General features: G+C 47.3%; 1 long non-coding RNA gene across 1 annotated transcript in view; it reads left to right on the top strand.

Annotated features, from left to right (window-relative positions):
• Nucleotides 1–21,790, top strand: part of LOC134980249 (uncharacterized) — a 74,200-nt gene that overhangs the window by 26,818 nt on the left and 25,592 nt on the right. Inside the window, exon 3 of the long non-coding RNA XR_010190362.1 lies at nucleotides 20,790–20,901. This is a non-coding gene — a long non-coding RNA (uncharacterized LOC134980249). The remainder of the gene's footprint in view (nucleotides 1–20,789; nucleotides 20,902–21,790) is intronic.

Here is a 21,790-nt window from a genome sequence, read left to right as displayed (position 1 = left end):
TTTTTTTTAGCTGCATTAGTATTATTAATGGCTGTCTAGCGTCCTCTGAAGCCTGCTGTCTTCCTGGTGGCACTTGTAAGTGCAATAAAAGTTTACTTTATTTTAATTATAGTACATATATATCCATGTGCATACATATATACACATGTATATACATACATACATACATATAAACACACACACACATATGATATATATATACATGTGTGTATATATATGTGTACTGTATGTGTGTGTACATATATATATATATATATATATATGCATGTTTAATATGCTATGAATGTGTATGTGTGTGTATATATATATATATATATATATATATGTATATATGTAGATATATATATATATATATATATACATATACAAAATCGGATCGGCACTCACCCTTCCTTGGGTATTAGGGCCCCGGTGCCTTCTGGAAACGATAACACATCCAACGGTTCCTAGCATGCAGCGGCACTCAGGGACTGACTCATGGATAATTTAAAGCAAACAGTGTTTAATCCATGTCAAAAGCAAAACAGTTCCATCCAACGTTTCGGGGCGCGAGCACCCCTTTGTCTCACTTGTTCTCCTTGACAAAGGGGTGCTCGCGCCCCGAAACATTGGATAGAACTGTTTTGCTTTTGACATGGATTAAACACTGTTTGCTTTAAATTATCCATGAGTCAGTCCCTGAGTGCCGCTGCATGCTAGGAACCGTTGTATATATATATATATATATATATGTGTAGCTATAAAATATATATTATATATATATATATATGTGTAGATATATAATATATATACATATACATACATACACACACACACACACACACACACACACAGACACACTAATTTTACGGACCCAGCATATACTGGGTCACCTCAGTCTGCACCCCCGTGATTGGCTCCGCCCAGTTCTGGAAACCCCCCCATGCAAATCCTGCGTTTGCCACTGCTAACCCCCTGCAGCCTAACCTTAACCTCACCCCCTGCAGCCTAACCTTAACCTCACCCCCTGCAACCTAACCCACCCACCTGCAGCCTAACCCTTACCTCCCACCTGCAGCCTAACCCTAATCTCCCACCTGCAGCCTAACCCTAACCTCCAAGCTGCAGCGTAACCCTAACCTCACCTGCGGCCTAACCCTAACCTTCCACCTACAGCCTAACTAACCCTCCTGTCTGCCCTCCCATCTGTAGCCTAACCCTAACCTCCCGCCTGCAGCTTAACTCTCCTGCCTAACCTCCCACCTGCAGCCTAACCCAAACCTCACCCCCCATCCCTGGCAGCCTAACCCTAACCGTCCCCCCTTGCAACCTAACCCTAACCTCACACCTGCAGCCTAACCTCCCACCTGCAGTCTAACTAACCCTCCTCTCTGCCCTCCCGTCTCCACAGCACAGAGGGTGTTTATCAAGGTGATGGCGGAAATGATGATTCTCCTCCGCAAGCAGGGTGTGAACATCATTCCATATCTGGACGATCTGCTGATAAAGGCATTGTCCAAGGAGTGGCTGCTGCAGTCCATTGTTCTCACAACGCGACTGCTCCAGAGTCACGGTTGGTTTCTGAACCTTCCAAAGTCACATTGAAAACCAACCCAGAGGTTGTCATTTCTGGGAATGATCCTGGATACAGAAGTGCAGAAGGTGTTTCTTCCGCAGGAAAAGGCGTTGGTGATACAAACTATGGTCCGGGATGTCCTGAAGCCACCCCGGGTGTCTGTTCATCAATGCATTCGCCTATTGGGAATGATGGTGGCCTCTTACGAGGCTCTCCAGTACGGGAGGTTCCTTGCTCGGACCTTCCAACTGGATCTCCTGGACAAGTGGTCGGGATCTCACCTCCACATGCACCAGGCCAGGTTTTCACTCCTCTGGTGGCTCCAATTGCCTCACCTTCTGGAGGGCCGCAAGTTCGGGATTCAGGACTGGGTCCTTCTAACTACGGATACTAGCCTTCGGGGCTGAGGTGCAGTCACTCAAGGAGTAACCTTCCAAGGACGGTGGTCAAGCCTGGAAGCCGGCCTGCCCATCAACATCCTGGAACTAAGAGCAGTCTACAATGATCTTCTTCAGGCGGCCCCTCTTCTGAGAAATTGGGCCATTCAAGTGCAGTCGGACAACATAACAACAGTGGCTTACATAAACCGACAAGGCGGAACGAAGAGCAGAGCGGCAATGTCAGAGGTGACAAAAATACTCCTCTGGACAGAAAAGCACGCGTTAGCGCTGTCAGCCATCTTCATTCCGGGAGTAGACAACTGGGAAGCAGTCTTTCTCAGCAGACACGATCTCCATCCAGGAGAGTAGGGACTCCATCCGGAGGTTTTATAGTGATGGCCTCTCGTCACAACAAGAAGCTTCGGCGTTATTGTTCCTGGTCGAGGGACCCACAGGCAGTGACAGTGGACGCCCTAGTGTCTCCGTGGGTGTTCCAGTCAGTGTACGTGTTTCCACCACTCCCACTCATTCCAAGAATCCTAAAGCTCATAAGGAGAACAAGGGTTCAAGCAATCATCATTGCCCCAGACTGGCCAAGAAGGGCTTGGTACGCGGACCTTCTGAATCTACTGCAAGAAGAGCCGAGGCCTCTTCCTCTTCGGGAGGACCTGCTGCAGCAGGGGCTGTTCGCCTATCAAGACTTACCACGGCTACGTTTGACGGCATGGAAGTTGAGCGCCTGATTCTTGCTCGGAAGGCCATTCCGAAGAAGGTTATTCCTACCCTCATACAAGCTAGGAAAGGGGTAACATCTAAAAATGACCATCGTATTTGGAAGAAATATGTCTCTTGGTGTGAGTCCAAGAAGTTTCCTACGGTGGAGTTTCAACTGGGACGTTTCCTCCTCTTCCGGCAAGCAGGAGTGGATATGGGTCTGAGGTTGGGATCTGTGAAGGTCCAGATTTCAGCCCTATCCATTTTCTTTCAGAAACAATTGACTGCCCTCCCTGAGGTTCAGACCTTTTTGAAGGGAGTTCTGCATATCCAACCTCCCTTTGTACCGCCTACGGCACCTTGGGACCTTAACGTGGTGTTGCAGTTCCGCCTGTCGGATTGGTTTCTGCCTCTACAGGAGGTAGAGGTCAAATTTCTAACATGGAAGGCGGTCACTTAGCTTCTGCTAGACGTGTGTCAGAGCTGGGGGCTTTGTCCTGTAAAAGCCCTTACTTGATCTTCCATGAAGATCGAGCTGAGCTCCGGACTCGTCAGCAGTTTCTTCCGAAGGTTGTGTCGGCTTTTCATATCAACCAACCTATTGTGGTGCCAGTGGCTACTGACTCCTCAATTACTTAAAAGTCCTTGGATGTCGTAAGGGCTCTGAAGATATATGTGAAGAGAACTTCTCGTGACAGGAAGTCGGACTCTCTGTTCTGTATGATCCCAAGAAAATTGGGTGTCCTGCTTCTAAACAGACTATTTCTTGCTGGATTAGGTTCACTATACAGCATGCTTATTCTACGGCAGGACTGCCGTGTCCAAAAATCTGTTAAGGCCCACTCTACTTGTAAGGTGGGGTCTTCCTGGGCGGCTGCCCGGGGTATCTCGGCAGTGCAACTTTGCCGAGCTGCAACTTGGTCTGGGCCGAACACGTTTGCAAAGTTTTACAAGTTCGATACTTTGGCCTCTGATGATCTGAAGTTCAGTCAATCAGTTCTGCAGGAGCCTCAGCGCTCTCCCTCCCGTTCTGGGAGCTTTGGTACATCCCCATGGTACTAATGTGGACCCCAGCATCCTCTAGGATGTAAGAGAAAATAGGATTTTGGTACCTACCGGTAACTCCTTTTCTTGCAGTCCGTAGAGAATGCTGGGCGCCCGCCCAGCGCTTCGTTTTCCTACAAATGTTATTTGGTTCAGTACCACTTAGTTTAGTTGAGTACTGCATTGTTACTTGGTAAGTAATGTTTCAGCTGTTGCTGAGTAGTTCAGGCTAGTTGGCTTGACGAGCCTTGTATGTGTGATCTGGTATGAATCTCACCACTATCTGTGTATAATCCTTCTCTCGAAGTATGTCGTCTCCTCGGGCACAGTTTCTAGACTGAGTCTGGTAGGAGGAGCATAGAGGGAGGAGCCAGCCCACACTCTCAAACTCTCAAACTAAAGTGCCAATATCTCCTGGTGGACCCATCTATACCCCATGGTACTAATTTGGACCCCAGCATCCTCTACGGACTACGAGAAAAGGATTTACTGGTAGGTACCAAAATCCTATTATTAGGCAGTGATTTTTGCTGACATGTGTAATCCTGTGACAAACTGCAGCCTTGCAGAATATTGGTGAGATCATCTCTTACACACCTTTGACTCCAATTAGCTTTTTTTTCAGTTACTGTGGTTGACAAGTTTGCATATCACTTTAAACTCTTAGGGGGATATCCTATTAGCCCTGATAATTTACCGGGGCTAATTGTCCCGCCGGGGGCAATCTTATTAGCCCCGATAAGCCGGCACGAGACTCAGCGTATCAGGGATTTTGTTACACCTGCGTCAGGCAGGCGTAACCAAATCCCCGGAAACAGTCCTGTTTTCATACGAAAATAGGGCTGTTTCTAGCGAAAACCCTCAGGTTTCACTGAACCTGTGTGTTTTTGAGAGAAAAGGCATTTTTTTTACAGGCGATCAATCTGGATAGCCTGTTAAAAAAAATAATTGGTAAAACATCGGGAAAAATCGCGAAAGATGTATGTTTTTCGGACCCGATGTTTTACCGGGGCTAATAGGATATCCCCCTTAAACGGATCCAAAGGATATTGCCATGGTCATTTTCATGTATATTTTAGCTGTAGCAGCTTTTTAAATGAAACGTTTTTTTGTTTTTGTCTGTAATTTAGTGACCTCTAGTGATGACATTAGAGAACTGTGCCAAGTACAAAATCTCAGCTGGGTGATGTTGCATCACTTGTTTTATAAGCACTCATTTATTATATAGCTCTTACATTGCACAGCACTTTTGCATGGAATATTTGGACATTCACATCTGCTCGATGTCTTTCCTCTGTGCATGGACCCAATGGTCACCACCGATATACACAGATCGGAACTGCACAGAGATCCATGCAGTTCCAACAGGTGATTCTGACGGTGGGGTGGGATTGGTGTTTGGTGTAGGTATGTGAGTCGGGGGCGTGCAGTTTAAAGGACTGCAATGGGATATGCAGTTCCACGGACCCCAACGGACAAATTCTTCATATATTCTGAGCAGCCATAGGGCTGGTCAGAAGCAGTGGTGCAAGTAGAAATATTTTCTTACTGGTACTGAGTGACGAAAAATGGGTGTGGTCAAGGGTTGTGAGGTGGGAGTGCCACAAGTGGGAGTGGCTACATGACACTAATGGCGTGGCCACACTACAAAGACCCTTTTCTTTTAACTCTGGAGGCAAGGTTAGAAATATATACTACTACCTCCAGTATAATAGAAATATATAGTCATACCCTCAATATAATAGAAATATATAGTAATGCCCCCAGTATAATAAATATATATAGTAATGCCCTCAATGTAATAACAATATATAATAATGCCTCTAATATAACAGGAATATATAGTGTAGTAGTGCCCTGGTATAATAGAAATAATAAGATTTTACTTACCGATAAATCTATTTCTCGGAGTCCGTAGTGGATGCTGGGGTTCCTGAAAGGACCATGGGGAATAGCGGCTCCGCAGGAGACAGGGCACAAAAAGTAAAGCTTTTCCAGATCAGGTGGTGTGCACTGGCTCCTCCCCCTATGACCCTCCTCCAGACTCTAGTTAGGTACTGTGCCCGGACGAGCGTACACAATAAGGGAGGATTTTGAATCCCGGGTAAGACTCATACCAGCCACACCAATCACACCGTACAACTTGTGATCTAAACCCAGTTAACAGTATGATAACAGCGGAGCCTCTGAAAGATGGCTTCCTTCAACAATAACCCGAATTAGTTAACAATAACTATGTACAATTATTGCAGATAATCCGCACTTGGGATGGGCGCCCAGCATCCACTACGGACTCCGAGAAATAGATTTATCGGTAAGTAAAATCTTATTTTCTCTATCGTCCTAGTGGATGCTGGGGTTCCTGAAAGGACCATGGGGATTATACCAAAGCTCCCAAACGGGCGGGAGAGTGCGGATGACTCTGCAGCACCGAATGAGAGAACTCCAGGTCCTCCTTAGCCAGAGTATCAAATTTGTAAAATTTTACAAACGTGTTCTCCCCTGACCACGTAGCTGCTCGGCAGAGTTGTAATGCCGAGACCCCTCGGGCAGCCGCCCAAGATGAGCCCACCTTCCTTGTGGAGTGGGCCTTTACAGATTTAGGCTGTGGCAGGCCTGCCACAGAATGTGCAAGTTGGATTGTGCTACAGATCCAACGAGCAATCGTCTGCTTAGACGCAGGAGCACCCATCTTGTTGGGTGCATACAATATAAACAACGAGTCAGATTTTCTGACTCCAGCTGTCCTTGCAATATATATTTTTAATGCTCTGACAACGTCCAGTAACTTGGAGTCCTCCAAGTCACTTGTAGCCGCAGGCACTACAATAGGCTGGTTCAGATGAAATGCTGACACCACCTTAGGGAGAAAATGCGGACGAGTCCGCAGTTCTGCCCTGTCCGAATGGAAAATCAGATATGGGCTTTTGTAAGATAAAGCTGCCAGTTCTGACACTCTCCTGGCCGAAGCCAGGGCTAGAAGCATGGTCACTTTCCATGTGAGATATTTCAAATCCACCTTTTTTAGTGGTTCAAACCAATGAGATTTTAGAAAGTCCAAAACCACATTGAGATCCCACGGTGCCACTGGAGGCACCACAGGAGGCTGTATATGCAGCACTCCCTTAACAAAGGTCTGGACTTCAGGGACTGAAGCCAATTCTTTTTGAAAGAAAATCGACAGGGCCGAAATTTGAACCTTAATAGATCCCAATTTGAGACCCATAGACAATCCTGATTGCAGGAAATGTAGGAATCGACCCAGTTGAAATTCCTCCGTCGGAGCACTCCGATCTTCGCACCACGCAACATATTTTCGCCAAATTCGGTGATAATGTTGCACGGTTACTTCCTTCCTTGCTTTAATCAAAGTAGGAATGACTTCTTCCGGCAGGCCTTTTTCCTTTAGGATCCGGCGTTCAACCGCCATGCCGTCAAACGCAGCCGCGGTAAGTCTTGAAACAGACAGGGACCCTGCTGAAGCAAGTCCCTCCTTAGAGGTAGAGGCCACGGATCTTCCGTGATCATCTCTTGAAGTTCCGGGTACCAAGTCCTTCTTGGCCAATCCGGAACCACTAGTATCGTTCTCACGCCTCTTTGCCGTATAATTCTCAATACTTTTGGTATGAGAGGCAGAGGAGGAAACACATACACCGACTGGTACACCCAAGGCGTTACCAGCGCGTCCACAGCTATTGCCTGCGGATCTCTTGACCTGGCGCAATACCTGTCCAGTTTTTTGTTGAGGCGAGACGCCATCATGTCCACCATTGGTCTTTCCCAACGGGTTACCAGCATGTGGAAAACTTCTGGATGAAGTCCCCACTCTCCCGGGTGAAGATCGTGTCTGCTGAGGAAGTCTGCTTCCCAGTTGTCCACTCCCGGGATGAACACTGCTGACAGTGCTATCACATGATTCTCTGCCCAGCGAAGAATCCTTGCAGCTTCTGCCATTGCACTCCTGCTTCTTGTGCCGCCCTGTCTGTTCACATGGGCGACTGCCGTGATGTTGTCCGACTGGATCAACACCGGTTTTCCTTGAAGCAGAGGTTCTGCCTGGCTTAGAGCATTGTATATTGCTCTTAGTTCCAGAATGTTTATGTGAAGAGACGTTTCCAGGCTCGTCCATACTCCCTGGAAGTTTCTTCCTTGTGTGACTGCTCCCCAGCCTCTCAGGCTGGCGTCCGTGGTCACCAGGATCCAATCCTGTATGCCGAATCTGCGGCCCTCCAATAGATGAGGACTCTGCAACCACCACAGAAGAGACACCCTTGTCCTTGGAGACAGGGTTATCCGTAGGTGCATCTGAAGATGCGACCCTGACCATTTGTCCAACAGATCCCTTTGGAAAATTCTTGCGTGGAATCTGCCGAATGGAATTGCTTCGTAAGAAGCCACCATTTTTCCCAGGACTCTTGTGCATTGATGTACAGACACCTTTCCTGGTTTTAGGAGGTTCCTGACAAGCTCGGATAACTCCTTGGCTTTTTCCTCCGGGAGAAAAACCTTTTTCTGAACCGTGTCCAGAATCATCCCTAGGAACAGCAGACGAGTTGTCGGCATTAACTGGGATTTTGGAATATTCAGAATCCACCCGTGCTGTTTTAGCACTTCTTGAGACAGTGCTAATCCCATCTCTAGCTGTTCTCTGGACCTTGCCCTTATTAGGAGATCGTCCAAGTATGGGATAATTAATACGCCTTTTCTTCGAAGAAGAATCATCATCTCGGCCATTACCTTTGTAAAGACCCGAGGTGCCGTGGACAATCCGAACGGCAGCGTCTGAAACTGATAGTGACAGTTTTGTACAACGAACCTGAGGTACCCCTGGTGTGAGGGGTAAATTGGAACGTGGAGATACGCATCCTTGATGTCCAAGGATACCATAAAGTCCCCCTCTTCCAGGTTCGCTATCACTGCTCTGAGTGACTCCATCTTGAACTTGAACTTCTTTATGTACAGGTTCAAGGACTTCAGATTTAGAATAGGCCTTACCGAGCCATCCGGCTTCGGTACCACAAAAAGAGTGGAATAATACCCCTTCCCTTGTTGCAGAAGAGGTACCTTGACTATCACCTGCTGAGAGTACAGCTTGTGAATGGCTTCCAAAACCGTCTCCCTTTCGGAGGGGGACGTTGGTAAAGCAGACTTCAGGAAACGGCGAGGTGGATCTGTCTCTAATTCCAACCTGTACCCCTGAGATATTATCTGCAGGATCCAGGGATCTACTTGCGAGTGAGCCCACTGCGCGCTGTAATTTTTGAGACGACCCCCCACCGTCCCCGAGTCCGCTTGAGAAGCCCCAGCGTCATGCTGAGGCTTTTGTAGAAGCCGGGGAGGGCTTCTGATCCTGGGAAGGAGCTGCCTGTTGCTGTCTCTTCCCTCGACCTCTGCCTCGTGGCAGATATGAATAGCCCTTTGCTCTCTTATTTTTAAAAGAACGAAAGGGCTGCGGTTGAAAGGTCGGTGCCTTTTTCTGTTGGGGAGTGACTTGAGGTAGAAAGGTGGATTTCTCGGCTGTAGCCGTGGCCACCAAATCTGATAGACCGACTCCAAATAACTCCTCCCCTTTATACTGCAAAACTTCCATATGCCGTTTTGAATCCGCATCGCCTGTCCACTGTCGCGTCCATAAAGCTCTTCTGGCCGAAATGGACATAGCACTTACCCGTGATGCCAGTGTGCAGATATCCCTCTGTGCATCACGCATATAAAGAAATGCATCCTTTATTTGTTCTAACGACAGTAAAATATTGTCCCTGTCCAGGGTATCAATATTTTCAATCAGGGACTCTGACCAAACTACCCCAGCACTGCACATCCAGGCAGTCGCTATAGCTGGTCGTAGTATAACACCTGCATGTGTGTATATACTTTTTTGGATATTTTCCATCCTCCTATCTGATGGATCTTTAAGTGCGGCCGTCTCAGGAGAGGGTAACGCCACTTGTTTAGATAAGCGTGTTAGCGCCTTGTCCACCCTAGGAGGTGTTTCCCAGCGCTCCCTAACCTCTGGCGGGAAAGGGTATAATGCCAGTAATTTCTTTGAAATTATCAGCTTTTTATCAGGGGCAACCCACGCTTCATTACACACGTCATTTAATTCTTCTGATTCAGGAAAAACTATAGGTAGTTTTTTCACACCCCACATAATACCCTGTTTAGTGGTACCTGTAGTATCAGCTAAATGTAACGCCTCCTTCATTGCCAAAATCATATAACGTGTGGCCCTACTGGAAAATACGGTTGATTCGTCACCGTCACCACTGGAGTCATCGCCTGTGTCTGGGTCTGTGTCGACCGACTGAGGCAAAGGGCGTTTCACAGCCCCTGACGGTGTTTGAGTCGCCTGGACAGGCACTAATTGATTGTCCGGCCGTCTCATGTCGTCAAACGACTGCTTTAGCGTGTTGACACTATCCCGTAGTTCCATAAATAAAGGCATCCATTCTGGTGTCGACTCCCTAGGGGGTGACATCCTCATATTTGGCAATTGCTCCGCCTCCACGCCAATATCGTCCTCATACATGTCGACACACACGTACCGACACACAGCAGACACACAGGGAATGCTCCTAACGAAGACAGGACCCACTAGCCCTTTGGGGAGACAGAGGGAGAGTTTGCCAGCACACACCAAAAGCGCTATATATATATATCAGGGATAGCCTTATAATAAGTGCTCCCTTATAGCTGCTTTGTTATATCAAAATATCGCCATAAATTTGCCCCCCCTCTCTGTTTTACCCTGTTTCTGTAGTGCAGTGCAGGGGAGAGACTTGGGAGCCGTCCTGACCAGCGGAGCTGTGAGAGGAAATGGCGCCGTGTGCTGAGGAGATAGGCCCCGCCCCTTTTCTGGCGGGCTCGTCTCCCGCTATTTAGAGAAATCAGGCAGGGGTTAAATATCTCCATATAGCCTCTGGGGGCTATATGTGAGGTATTTTTAGCCTTTATATAGGTTACATTTGCCTCCCAGGGCGCCCCCCTCCCAGCGCCCTGCACCCTCAGTGACTGCCGTGTGAAGTGTGCTGAGAGGAAAATGGCGCACAGCTGCAGTGCTGTGCGCTACCTTTAGAAGACTGCAGGAGTCTTCAGCCGCCGATTCTGGACCTCTTCTGACTTCAGCATCTGCAAGGGGGCCGGCGGCGCGGCTCCGGTGACCATCCAGGCTGTACCTGTGATCGTCCCTCTGGAGCTTGATGTCCAGTAGCCAAGAAGCCAATCCATCCTGCACGCAGGTGAGTTGACTCCTTCTCCCCTCAGTCCCTCGCTGCAGTGATCCTGTTGCCAGCAGGAATCACTGTAAAATAAAAAACCTAGCTAAACTTTTTCTAAGCAGCTCTTTAGGAGAGCCACCTAGATTGCACCCTTCTCGGCCGGGCACAAAAATCTAACTGGAGTCTGGAGGAGGGTCATAGGGGGAGGAGCCAGTGCACACCACCTGATCTGGAAAAGCTTTACTTTTTGTGCCCTGTCTCCTGCGGAGCCGCTATTCCCCATGGTCCTTTCAGGAACCCCAGCATCCACTAGGACGATAGAGAAATATAGTATTGTCCACATTACAATAGAAATATGTGGTAATACCCCCATAATAATAGACATATATAGTAGTGTCCACATTATATTAGAAATGAATGCTCCCAACAAGAGACGCTGCGGGAAAGTGCAATCAAGCTCCTCTCTTCACGCCAGCCGCAGCCGTCAGAGGAGGAAGTGTGATGTGGCGTCATGACATCACCGTTGCGCTCCCAGTAACCCTGACAAACTGGGAGGCGTTGTCATGCTGCCAAGCACCATGGTCTTGTTACTTTGTGGTGCATTATAATTGTGGTAATGGCGGTCACGGGTGCAAAGTGTTTGGCAGGTTATTCTTAAGGGTACTCCGTACCTGCATACTTGCCCCACTGGTCAGAAGTCTGATAGTGCAGCCAATGTCCGCTCGATGGTGTGTGTTTCTACACACCATGGCTGATTACAGCTGCAGCTGGTGGGCGTCTCAATAGCCCATTGGCTGCACCATTAGCATAATTCCTCAGTAGCTACTCTGTTGGGATTTGGTCAATTTCCTAATAATGACGTCATTTTTGAGGTGAGAAAGTGCAACATGATGGAAATTGGGGTACAAGGTATGGGACTAGTATATTGGAGGCTTTATGAGTGGGACAAGTGTTTTTAGGCTTGCAGGTGGGCGTAATCTGTTTTTCTGGATTTTTTTTTTTAAAGTGGCTTAAAATGACCCAAATAAATATTTTTACCCATGTTTATATTCCCCTAATTTAATTTGAGCACTTATTTTGCTGAAACACACTTGCTTTCTATCCATTATTTTCACTTTAAAAAAAAAATGTATATAACACCCATTTGACCCAATTTAAATACACCAAATACTTTTATTATGACCACTAATTACTTCTGTACTGTTATCCTATATTCTTTTGGGTTTTTGGGGGTACAAAAATAAATACAATACAAAAAGCAGCGCTAATATTGAAAAGGTCTAAAAACAGTTGGATGGGATGAAGAGTATGAGATTTAATAAAAACAATTCATATAACAATGGTTAAAAAATCAGTAAAAACACCAAATTCTTGAAGGAATTCCTTGGACCCTGGTGCCAACATCTATTCCAAGGAATTCCTTCAAGGGACTCTGGGGGTCATTCCGACCCGTTCGCATGCAGCGTTTTTTCGCGGAATGCGCATGCGCGGCGGCCGCTGTGCGCGTGTGTGACGTTGCCTGTTACGTCGCTGCTACCGATGGAAGCGATTGCAGCGGCGACCGCTAAGAAGATTGACAGGAAGGAGGCGTGGCAGGGCAGATCGGGACCGTTGGAGACCATTTTCGGGGAATGGTGAGTAAAACGCAGGCGTGTCCAGGACAACGGAAGGCGGAGGAGTGACGTCAAAGCCGGGCCCATCATCGCTGGATCCATCACACAGGGTAAGTATGTCCAGGCCTAGTCTAGTTTTGCTTGAATTTTTTTTAGCTTAGCAGGGCTGCACAAGCGATCGCAGCCCTGCTAAGACAAAATACACTCCCCCATAGGCGTGGACTATTGATCGCAGCAGCAGCTAAAAGTTGCTGGCTTCGATTAACTCGGAATGACCACCTCTGCCTCCAGCGGTGCTTGTGCGGTAATGTTAAGATTGGACTGTGCCATCAGCCCTTATTACAGATTCCTGTATCTGCAGTCCAGTAACTTTACAAAGGAACGGACACACAAAATGAAGCAGCTTATGTCTGTGTTTTTACTGATTTCTCTAACGTCCTAGTGGATGCTGGGGACTCCGTAAGGACCATGGGGAATAGACGGGCTCCACAGGAGACAGGGCACTTTAAGAAAGAATTTGGATACTGGTGTGCTCTGGCTCCTCCCTCTATGTCCCTCCTCCAGACCTCAGTTTGAATCTGTGCCCGGACGAGCTGGGTGCTACTTAGTGAGCTCTCCTGAGCTTGCTAGAAAGAAAGTATTTTGTTAGGTTTTTTTATTTTCAGAGAGATCTGCTGGCAACAGACTCTCTGCTACGTGGGACTGAGGGGAGAGAAGCAGCCCTACTCACCGAAGATAGGTCCTGCTTTTTAGGCTACTGGACACCATTAGCTCCAGAGGGATCGTACACAGGATCGCACCCTTGGTCGTCCGATCCCGGAGCCGCGCCGCCGTCCCCCTCGCAGAGCCAGAAGTCAGAAGCCGGTGTCTGAAGCAAGAAGACGTCAAAATCGGCGGCAGAAGACTCCAGTCTTCATATGAGGTAGCGCACAGCACTGCAGCTGTGCGCCATTGCTCCCACACTAACCCACACACTCCGGTCACTGTAGGGTGCAGGGCGCAGGGGGGGGCGCCCTGGGCAGCAATTAAGAACCTCTTGGCAAAAAAGCAGCATATATACAGTTGGGCACTGTATATATGCATGGGCCCCCGCCATATTTTTACACATAAACGCAGGACAGAAGCCCGCCGCTGAGGGGGCGGGGCTTCTTCCTCAGCACTCACCAGCACCATTTTCTCTCCACAGCTCCGTTGAGAGGAAGCTCCCCAGGCTCTCCCCTGCAGAATCACGGTAGAAGAGGGTAAAAAGAGAGGGGGGGCACATAAATTTGGCGCAAAAACAATATATACAGCAGCTACTGGGTTAACACTAAGTTACTGTGTGTCTCCTGGGACATATAGCGCTGGGGTGTGTGCTGGCATACTCTCTCTCTGTCTCTCCAAAGGGCCTTGTGGGGGAACTGTCTTCAAAAAGAGCATCCCCTGTGTGTGTGGTGTGTCGGTACGCTTGTGTCGGCATGTTTGACGAGGAAGGCTATGTGGAAGCAGAGCGGGAGCAAATGAATGTGGGGTCGCCGCCGACGGCGCCGACACACGATTGGATGGATATGTGGAAGGTTTTAAATGATAATGTTACTTCCTTGCATAAAAGGTTGGATAAAGCAGAAGCCTTGGGACAGCCGGGGTCTCAGCCCATGCCTGATCCTATGTCGCAGAGGCCGTCAGGGTCTCAGAAGCGCCCACTATCCCAAATTGTTGACACAGATGTCGACACGGATTCTGACTCCAGTGTCGATGGCGATGATGCAAAGTTACAGCCTAAAATGGCTAAAGCCATCCGTTACATGATTATAGCAATGAAGGATATGTTGCACATCACAGAGGAAACCCCAGTCCCTGACAAGAGGGTTTATATGTATGGGGAAAAAAGGCAAGAGGTGACCTTTCCCCCTTCACATGAGTTAAATGAGTTATGTGAAAAGGCTTGGGAATCTCCAGATAGAAAACTGCAGATTTCCAAATGGATGCTTATGGCGTATCCTTTCCCGCCAACGGACAGGTTACGCTGGGAATCCTCCCCTAGGGTAGACAAAGCTTTAACACGCTTATCCAAGAGGGTAGCCCTGCCGTCACAGGATACGGCCACCCTAAAAGATGCTGCGTATAGAAAGCAGGAGGGTATCCTGAAGTCCATTTATACACATTCAGGTACCCTACTAAGGCTGGCGATTGCGTCGGCCTGGATGTGTAGTGCGGTAGCAGCATGGACAGATACCTTATCTGAGGAACTTGATACCTTGGACAAGGATACTATAGGCTGACCCTGGGGCATATAAAAGACGCTGTCCTATATATGAGAGATGCCCAAAGAGACATTAGCCTACTGGGCTCTAGAATAAATGCAATGTCGATTTCTGCCAGAAGGGTCCTGTGGACTCGGCAGTGGACAGGCGATGCCGACTCAAAAAGGCACATGGAGGTTTTACCTTACAAGGGTGAGGAATTGTTTGGGGACGGTCTCTCAGATCTGGTCTCCACAGCTACGGCTGGAAAGTCAAATTTTTTGCCATATATTCCCTCACAACCTAAGAAAGCACCGTATTACCAAATGCAGTCCTTTCGATCACAAAGAGGCAAGAAAGTACGAGGTGCGTCCTTTCTTGCCAGAGGCAGGGGTAGAGGAAAGAAGCTGCACAATACAGCTAGTTCCCAGGAACAGAAGTCCTCCCCGGCTTCCACTAAATCCACCGCATGACGCTGGGGCTCCACAGGCGGAGCTAGGCCCGGTGGGGGCGCGTCTCCGAATTTTCAGCCACAAGTGGGTTCACTCCCAGGTGGATCCCTGGGCTATAGAGATTGTGTCTCAGGGATACAAGTTGGAATTCGAAGAGATGCCACCTCACCGTTACCTCAAATCGACCCTGCCAGCTTCCCCCTTAGAGAGGGAAATAGTGTTAGCTGCAATTCACAAATTGTATCTTCAGCAGGTGGTGGTAAAGGTTCCCCTCCTTCAACAGGGAAGGGCTTACTATTCAATCATGTTTGTGGTACCGAAACCGGACGGTTCGGTCAGACCCATATTGAATTTAAAATCCCTGAACATATACCTGAAAAGGTTCAAGTTCAAGATGGAATCGCTCAGAGCGATCATCGCAAGCCTGGAAGGTGGGGATTTTATGGTGTCTCTGGACATAAAGGATGCTTACCTTCATGTCCCCATTTATCCACCTCATCAGGCGTACCTCAGATTTGTGGTACAGGATTGTCATTACCAATTCCAGACGTTGCCGTTTGGTCTCTCCACGGCACCGAGAATATTTACCAAGGTAATGGCGGAGATGATGGTGCTCCTGCGAAAGCAAGGGGTCACAATTATCCCACACTTGGACGATCTCCTCATAAAGGCGAGGTCCAGAGAGCAGTTGCTGATCAGCGTAGCACGCTCTCGGGAAGTGTTACAGCAGCACGGCTGGATTCTAAATATTCCAAAGTCGCAGTTGATTCCTACGACTCGTCTGCCATTCCTGGGCATGATTCTGGACACAGACCAGAAGAGGGTTTATCTCCCGATGGAGAAGGCTCAGGAGCTCATGACACTGGTCAGAGACCTATTAAAACCAAAACAGGTGTCGGTGCATCACTGCACGCGAGTCCTGGGAAAGATGGTGGCATCATACGAGGCCATTCCCTTCGGCAGGTTCCATGCGAGGACCTTTCAGTGGGATCTAAGCCGGCGCTGGCTGTCTTTCCAATAATTAAAACAACTATGGATGATTGAAAAACACTTGTATTTATTAACTGACACTAATTAGTGAATAAAAACATGAATAAAATATAAAATTCACACAATCATATAAAATTAAGGGCATATATGGAGCTGAGAAAAAATTCAAATGTGCTGCTAATGAGTGTCCACTGAGGATCCCGGACTAGAACACTGGACAAAAGTTCCCTGGGGAAGAGAAATGGAATACAGCTGGTTTTACCCGTATATGCGGAGGCTTCCAATTGCTTTTGAAAACAGCAGGCGAGCTGTATCACTTGTATTCAAGCTGGGTCTCTCCGATGAATGCTGTAATTGATATGTCCCACAGAGAACAAATCCAAGGCAGGTGTTCCAAAATAGATTGTCAAAAGTCCATATCTGGATCCTGTGATGAAGTGGAGCACTGGTGATAGTGGTGATGGCAGCTTTTTCACACTTAACGCGTTTCCCTAGGCACGGTCACCTAGCTTCATTCTGATGAAGCTAGGTGACCGTGCCTAGGGAAACGCGTTAAGTGTGAAAAAGCTGCCATCACCACTATCACCAGTGCTCCACTTCATCACAGGATCCAGATATGGACTTTTGACAATCTATTTTGGAACACCTGCCTTGGATTTGTTCTCTGTGGGACATATCAATTACAGCATTCATCGGAGAGACCCAGCTTGAATACAAGTGATACAGCTCGCCTGCTGTTTTCAAAAGCAATTGGAAGCCTCCGCATATACGGGTAAAACCAGCTGTATTCCATTTCTCTTCCCCAGGGAACTTTTGTCCAGTGTTCTAGTCCGGGATCCTCAGTGGACACTCATTAGCAGCACATTTGAATTTTTTCTCAGCTCCATATATGCCCTTAATTTTATATGATTGTGTGAATTTTATATTTTATTCATGTTTTTATTCACTAATTAGTGTCAGTTAATAAATACAAGTGTTTTTTAATCATCCATAGTTGTTTTAATTATTGGAAAGACAGCCAGCGCCGGCTTACTTGCCTTTTGTTGTAAAAACTCTGTATTGGGACTGACAATCCCTTGCTGGCAGCTGTGACAGCGCGTCTGGAATTGTTCTTCTCTTTTTCAGTGGGATCTGTTGGACAAGTGGTCCGGATCACATCTACTGATGCATCGGCTGATCACCCTGTCCCCCAGGGCCAGGGTGTCTCTCCTGTGGTGGCTGCAGAGTGCTCACCTTCTCGAGGGCCGCAGATTCGGCATTCAGGACTGGGTCCTGGTGACCACGGACGCAAGCCTCCGAGGGTGGGGAGCAGTCACACAGGGAAGAAATTTCCAAGGTCTGTGGTCAAGTCAGGAGACTTGTCTTCACATAAACATCCTGGAACTGAGGGCAATATACAACGCCCTACGACAAGCGGAGACCCTGCTTCGCGACCGACCGGTGCTGATTCAGTCAGACAACATCACCGCAGCGGCTCATGTAAACCGCCAAGGCGGCACAAGGAGCAGGGTGGCGATGGCGGAAGCCACCAGAATTCTTCGCTGGGCGGAGAATCACGTAACTGCACTGTCAGCAGTGTTCATTCCGGGAGTGGACAACTGGGAAGCAGACTTCCTCAGCAGGCACGACCTCCACCCGGGAGAGTGGGGACTTCATCAAGAAGTCTTCACGCAGATTGCAAGTCGGTGGGAACTGCCACAAGTAGACATGATGGCATCCCGCCTCAACAAAAAGCTACAGAGGTATTGCGCCAGGTCAAGAGACCCTCAGGCGATAGCTGTAGACGCTCTAGTGACACCGTGGGTGTTCCAGTCGGTCTATGTATTTCCTCCTCTTCCTCTCATACCCAAGGTGCTGAGAATCATAGGAAGAAGAGGAGTGAGAACAATACTCATTGTTCCAGATTGGTCAAGAAGGACTTGGTATCCAGAGCTGCAAGAAATGCTCACAGAGGACCCATGGCCTCTGCCTCTAAGACAGGACTTGTTGCAACAGGGGCCCTGTCTGTTCCAAGACTTACCGCGGCTGCGTTTGACGGCATGGCGGTTGAACGCCGGATCCTAGCAGAAAAAGGCATTCCGGAGGAGGTTATTCCTACGCTGATAAAGGCTAGGAAGGACGTGACGGCTAAACATTATCACCGTATATGGCGAAAATATGTTGCTTGGTGTGAGGCCAGGAATGCCCCTACGGAGGAATTCCAGCTGGGCCGTTTCCTTCACTTCCTACAGTCGGGAGTGACTTTGGGCCTAAAATTGGGTTCCATTAAGGTCCAGATTTCGGCCCTATCCATTTTCTTTCAAAAAGAACTGGCTTCTCTTCCTGAAGTTCAGACGTTTGTGAAGGGAGTGCTGCATATTCAGCCCCCTTTTGTGCCTCCAGTGGCACCTTGGGATCTTAACGTGGTGTTAAGTTTCCTGAAGTCACACTGGTTTGAGCCACTTAAAACCGTGGAGTTAAAATTTCTCACGTAGAAGGTGGTCATGCTATTAGCTTTGGCTTCGGCTAGGCGTGTGTCAGAATTAGCGGCTTTGTCACATAAAAGCCCCTATCTGGTTTTCCATATGGACAGGGCGGAATTGCGGACCCATCCGCAATTTCTGCCAAAAGTGGTGTCATCTTTTCATATGAACCAACCTATTGTGGTGCCTGTGGCTACTCGTGACTTGGAGGATTCCGAGTTACTAGATGTGGTCAGGGCTTTGAAGGTTTATGTAGCCAGAACGGCTAGAGTCAGGAAAACTGAGTCACTGTTTATCCTGTATGCACCCAACAAGCTGGGTGCTCCTGCTTCAAAGCAAACTATTGCTCGCTGGATCTGTAACACGATTCAGCAGGCTCATTCTGCGGCGGGATTGCTGCTGCCAAAATCAGTAAAAGCCCATTCCACAAGGAAGGTGGGCTCTTCTTGGGCGGCTGCCCGAGGGGTCTCGGCATTACAGCTTTGCCGAGCAGCTACTTGGTCGGGTTCAAACACTTTTGCAAAGTTCTACAAGTTTGATACCCTGGCTGAGGAGGACCTTGTGTTTGCTCATTCGGTGCTGCAGAGTCATCCGCACTCTCCCGCCCGTTTGGGAGCTTTGGTATAATCCCCATGGTCCTTACGGAGTCCCCAGCATCCACTAGGACGTTAGAGAAAATAAGATTTTACTTACCGGTAAATCTATTTCTCGTAGTCCGTAGTGGATGCTGGGCGTCCGTCCCAAGTGCGGACTTTTTTCTGCAATGCTTGTATATAGTTATTGCTTAAATAAGGGTTATGTTGGTTGCATCTGGGTTGATCTGTTGCTCCGTTGTTGTTCATACTGTTAACTGGGTAAGTTTATCACAAGTTATACGGTGTGATTGGTGTGACTGGTATGAGTCTTGCCCGGGATTCCAAAATCCTTTCCTTGTACTGTCAGCTCTTCCGGGCACAGTTTCTTTAACTGAGGTCTGGAGGAGGGACATAGAGGGAGGAGGCAGAGCACACCAGTATCCAAATTCTTTCTTAAAGTGCCCTGTCTCCTGCGGAGCCCGTCTATTCCCCATGGTCCTTACGGAGTCCCCAGCATCCACTACGGACTACGAGAAATAGATTTACCGGTAAGTAAAATCTTATTTTTTTAACCATTGTTATATGAATTGTTTTTATTAAATCTCGTACTCTTCATCCCATCCATCTGTTTTTAGACCTTTTCAATTTTAGCGCTGCTTTTTGTATTGTTTTTTTTTTGTGGTTTACAGGACTTACTGATCCTGTTTGTATAGCAGCAGCATTAGAACAGCGACCCAACTGTGCCCGATTTTAACCCTGGTTAACTTTTTTTGGGGGGTACAGGCAGATTTCCACATTTTCATTTACACTTTTCTCTGGTTTTCCCGGCAAGAATTATTGTGCACATCCGATTTTGCACATTTGCAGTTGGATAGGCTGAAAAACAGGATGCTACATACTGGTGGAAAGCGGCACTTTTTTCGTGCGATAGGTGTGAAAAGTTTACTCGCTGTAAATTACCGCGTTTTCACAGCCAATTGAATATACAGCTAAAGCTAGATTTGTTAACCTGTGAGTTGGAACCCAAAGCATCTATGTTGTGTACCCATGTTCCTCTGTATGAAAACTTCTTGTATGTTAATATAATCATATTGTTATGCATCTCCACTTTCACATCGCACACCTTGCACCCATTTTATCAACGCTGCAGAAACCATAGGAAAAAATGTTGCGGCGCCATTTCTCCAGTGTTTTGCGCATGCGCAGTAGGGAAATCACAGGGAAAATGTCTGCCACAGCATTTTCCCAGAGACCTTTGCATGCGCACTAGACTCTGGGACAATGCTAGGGTCTCCTAGTGACTCTAGTGCCAAGAGTCTATTGCTCTGCCTATTACAGAGGAGGGGGCTAACACAGAGACTTTGTTCCAAAACAACCTGTACAAGCGAAAATCATGTATCTTAATAATCTTGAATTCCTACCAATTATACTGTAGTTAGATCACAGGCCTATAAAGAAAATCCTATACTTAATCTGCAGACGGCTTTTTTATTATTATTTTAAATCTTGGAGTTTTATGCAAAATGAAGTCTAATAAATAGTGATTTTTTTTTTTTTTTGAACAGGTACATCATAAGAAAAATAAATCCATCAACAACGTCGAAAGTAGCCTACTTCAAGAGGAAATATGCAGAAGAAGAAAATTTACATCAGGATTACCAGGGGCGTTTTCCAAAAGTACGTTCTCAAGTGGAGAAACAATAGACCCTTTTCTGTGCATTACAGTTACATGCGCTCCATTTTAGGGGAGGGTTCATTGCAAAATGTTGACATTCAGAATGTCAACATGGATGCTATGCCGACATGTGAAATGTGTATATGGACCATATGTCGATATGTCAAATGTCGGCACTGACATAAAGTTGATAATCAGCATGTCGAGGAAGTGTTTTAAGTGGATTTGAGCCCCTAACCATAGTCTACCTTAATTGGACTATCCGCATTGTGCCTGTTAGCATTGTGAGTGTCGACAGTTTGTCCATGTTGATATTCAGATCATGTCGCTGTTCTAATAGTATAATATTACATCATATTAGTGTAAGGAGCCCATACATCTACAACCAGTTGGGGCAAGACCCCGTCCTGACGATTACTTTTTGCTTTTTGTATTATAGCACAAAAATAGGCCTAGGCCTTTGACAGCATAAACTGTGCACAGTATAGAGTATAGTACATACACATATGTCCTCATACATCTTTGCTGCAGTCACGCCAAACAGCCCCTCTTGGCACGTCAGGTCGTGTGAGAATCTTCTGGCTTTTCTTTGCTTCTTTTTGTGCCAAAACAAAATGTGACTAGGACACATAAGGAGAGTGTGCTGATTAATTTGATATATGACCTAGGGTTGATGGCGCCCAGGGCAAATTAATAAAATGGCACCCCTTCTCCCCTAGCTAACCAGTATAGTACCTTCACATGGCCCAGAACAACACACTGGATGCAGTGTGTCCAGTTAGAAGCCCTGACATTCAAAGCAAGGATCATCCAGTCAGGAAGGACAACCCATCCTACAGAGAGTAATGGTACCAGATATGCTGTTGATGGGAACCATCAGAGGGAGCAGGC

Source organism: Pseudophryne corroboree, chromosome 12 (genome assembly GCF_028390025.1).
Source record: "Pseudophryne corroboree isolate aPseCor3 chromosome 12, aPseCor3.hap2, whole genome shotgun sequence".
Taxonomy (NCBI): Eukaryota; Metazoa; Chordata; class Amphibia; order Anura; family Myobatrachidae; genus Pseudophryne; species Pseudophryne corroboree.
Note: the sequence above shows the minus strand (reverse complement) of the source record. Positions and strands in the feature narration are given on the sequence as shown.